Genomic DNA, 3597 nt, shown 5'->3' on the forward strand with positions numbered 1-3597 from the left:
GTGAGCCAGTAAGTGCCCATTTGTTGTTAGAGCCAGTTTGAATCAGTTCTTGTTACTTGAAATTGAAAGTGTCCTCATCAGACAGAATCTTGTCCTTTTCACTTAAATTTTCAGAGGGAGTGAGTGGGAATCTAGAGTCAGAACCCGTGTGGAGTCTACAGTATCTCCGACTAAGCACTGCACTTCAGAACAAAAGCAGGACAACTATTTCATGTCATTTGGAAAGTGAATTGTGTTCCTGAAAATGACAAAAGATGAATGAGAGGTATCTCCTATCCTCAAGCAACTCGTAGTTTAGCTGGGGAGACAGGCTCAGAATATATGAAAACAGGACAGTAGAAAGGCGTTAAGGCTCATTAGGGCAAACATTCTGACCTCTGATGATCTAGGTGCTCACCGTGCTGAGGTAGGACTGGCAGCAGACTCAGGAGGTTTGTGTTTCTACCAACACGCTTAGCAGGCAGCTTCATCTGGAGTGATGAGTGGTGACTCCTTCAACCTGGTAGTTAGGTTTTGCCAGCCTGAGGCTTAATGGACACAAATAAAGTGGTATATTATGGTACCTTGCCTGGCCTTGCCAATAGGAACACAGCGCCTAGGGAAAGATTGCTCAGAGCTTCAGAGTTTTCAAGATTGGACTGACTCATTCATTGGTTACGTTGCTTAAGAAACAAATAATGAAAACTTGGAAGGCATAGGAAATGGCTTAGTTTTAGAGGGGCTTTGCAACACAGACAAGGAAATCTAGGCTCGTTCAAGAGATAACATAGCTTTTTCCAGCTGCCATTTATGGTACATTTGCAATATGCTGGATACTGTGTAAGCGTTTTACATGGATTGTCTCATTTAATTCTCATAATAACCTTACGAGGTATGCAATTTATCCTCCTTTTGCAGATATGCAGACTGTGGCTCAGAAAGATAAAAAAAAAAGTTACAGAACCAATTCCCATGGGACTCAGGCTCTGAAACTGAGTCCTAACAGCACATATCCTGCCTCTTTAGTGAGGGAAAGGAGCCGGTGACATCAGGGACTGGTGAGGAACGTCACCACACAGAGAGGGGTGCCACACAGTGAGGAGATCCTGGAATCTGACAGACCAGCTCAGGATTTGCTTCCGTTATCCCAGAACAAAGTAAAGGAGGTCTGGACTGGTGTGAGTGCAGGAAGGGAGGTGAGGATGACAAGGAGAGGTTTTGCAAAGGAACATTGCAGGATTTTGCTACTAGGGTGGAAAAAAGAGAGAGAGAGAGAAGGAACAGCAAGTCAAAACATATCAGAGGATCAGAGTCCATTTTAAACACAGGTATAAAATAACCAGCATCCAAAATAGTAGCTGTCAAGAGATTACTTGCAGCGTATTCCGGGAATGCATTTAGGTTTCGTGGCAGCAAGCTGTGTCAAGGAAAAAACTAGTCGCAAACACATTTATTGGAGGCTCATTCGTCTATTTCATGTATTTTTAAAATTTTAAAAGACCATTTGCTGCATTTGTGTCTGGACACATATACAAGGTGGGGGGAAATCAATACTGAATTTTTTTTACAAATAGACACCCGTCTCTGCCCTCACTTTATCATTCCCATTAGGCAGATGACAAATCAACATTGTGCGGAGTGGAGTTGTTAGCAGGGTTGAAGAAGGTCCCTAAGAGGCGAGTCCATTTTTTTTAATACAATTTCTTTACGTAGCTTTTCTTCAGTTTTATTTTCACAATGGCCCACACTGTGTTTATTATTTTTTAAGGTTTATGTTGAGATAGGTAAATAGGAAGGAGAGCAACTGAGTTTCTCCAAGCCTGCAGGCTACAGTAAGGATGTAACACCAAGATGTCGTTAATACCAGAGTCAAAAATAGCAATCAGGACCTGCATGGCTAGTAAACCAGCCACGAGTGACCACAGAGCCTGATTACAAAGATGAGTTTAATCTGCTTCATGGCTCAGAGAGCTGGCCAAGCCCACTTGCCATCCTCAGCACTTCACACATCGCACCTCCTTCTGATGCCCTCAGCATGTAGCACGAAAGAAACATGCCAGCCTCTCCGTTACCTCCCTCCTTTACAGCCACCCTTCTGAGCCATTCCACACTAGTGAAGGAGTTCACTGAAAGTAGTAAAAAGACCTCCGCGCTGATGATCGAAAGTCTGAGATGGAGTCCTGGCTGTGTGGGCTTGGGTGTGTCACTTCCCTGTGCCGGGTCTCAGTTTCCTCATCTGTAAGATGAGCCAGTGGGACAACATGACTCTGACAGTTCCTTGGAGCTCACACAATCTGATTTTACTCCCATAGAACACTTCTACAACACATAAAATAAAAGAATATGGACTCATTGAGGAAATACTGTAACAAACTTAGCCCTTAACATGAATGAGTATGTGGTGACCTGAGATAATCTGGGGTGATATACAGATAAACATTTTAAATTTTAAATCACTCATCTTTTTTAATGTGTAGAAAAGGTATGCCTAGCACATCAGAACTGATCACCTTACGTTATCGTTTACAATAATGGTAAACTTACTGAAGGCCAAAAGTGAGTTGATTTAAAAGTATTGTATAATAAAAATTTGACTGGCCTTTATCCCTGGTTCCTGGGAGGTAGCCTCTTAATCCTTGGAATTACCAAGTGATGGACGTGTTTTGGTTTATTCACATTGGGCTTTTCCTGACTTTATGGTACGAGATGACTCATGGTGGCCCCTAGATCGTGTTAGGATAGGGTCCAGCCATGCTGGAAAGACTAACCATGTGATTCAAGGGTTGCGGCTTTGAGCCAGGGACATCATCTGACCCCCGGGGAGGCTGAAGATTGAATGTAATCATGTGACCAATGATTCGCTGATGCCCGTGTCCTGAAACCCAAGAAAAACCCTGCACTCAGGTTGAGTTCCCTGGTTATTGAAGCACATTAGCATGCTGGGAGGGTGATGCATCCTGAGGATGGAAGTTTTGTGTGTGGGACCCTCCCACATCTTGCCTATGTGCCTTTGCATGTGGCTGGCCCTAACTGTAGCCTTTATAATAGAACTATAGTACTAAGTATAGAAATTCCCTGAGTTCTGTGAGTTATTCTAGGAAATTATCAAACCTGAGGAGGCAGTGGGAACGGTGGAATTTGTGGGTGGTCTGAGAGCCCTGGAACTGGGACTGGTGTCTGAAGTGAGGTTAGTCTCTGCTGGACTCTTCCCTTAACATTTGAACTTTGAGGGGAGGGGTATAGCTCAGTGGTAGAGCATGTGCTTAGAATGCATGAGGTCCTGGGTTCAATCCCCAGGACTTCCATTAAAAAAATAAACAAGCAAACAAACAAATAAACAAACTTAATTACCTCCTCCCTTCCCCAAAAAACACAAATTAAAAAAAATTGAACTTTGACCTAACTCTAGGCAGTGAGTGTCAGAATTTCATTGCAAAAAAGGCAATATTAAATAAGTAGTATTAATTATTTAATACTAAACTGGTCCACAGGTATATGGCCCAAGTCATACACAAGGTTTAAAAATGACCAAAGTTCGAGAAACTCTAGAATCATGTTCTTTATAGTGGACTTAAGTATTGTAAGCCTGTTAGATAAATTTTATAATTTATTCCTCAC

At 42.5% G+C, this 3597-nt stretch overlaps 1 non-coding gene across 1 annotated transcript; it reads left to right on the forward strand.

Moving 5' to 3' along the window:
• The first annotated feature begins 3210 nt into the window (after positions 1-3210).
• On the forward strand, positions 3211-3284 carry TRNAS-AGA (transfer RNA serine (anticodon AGA)). The gene has a single exon. It is a non-coding gene; the product is annotated as a tRNA-Ser (tRNA).
• Positions 3285-3597: the final 313 nt, after the last annotated feature.

Source organism: Camelus bactrianus, chromosome 17, assembly GCF_048773025.1.
Source record: "Camelus bactrianus isolate YW-2024 breed Bactrian camel chromosome 17, ASM4877302v1, whole genome shotgun sequence".
Lineage (NCBI taxonomy): Eukaryota > Metazoa > Chordata > Mammalia > Artiodactyla > Camelidae > Camelus > Camelus bactrianus.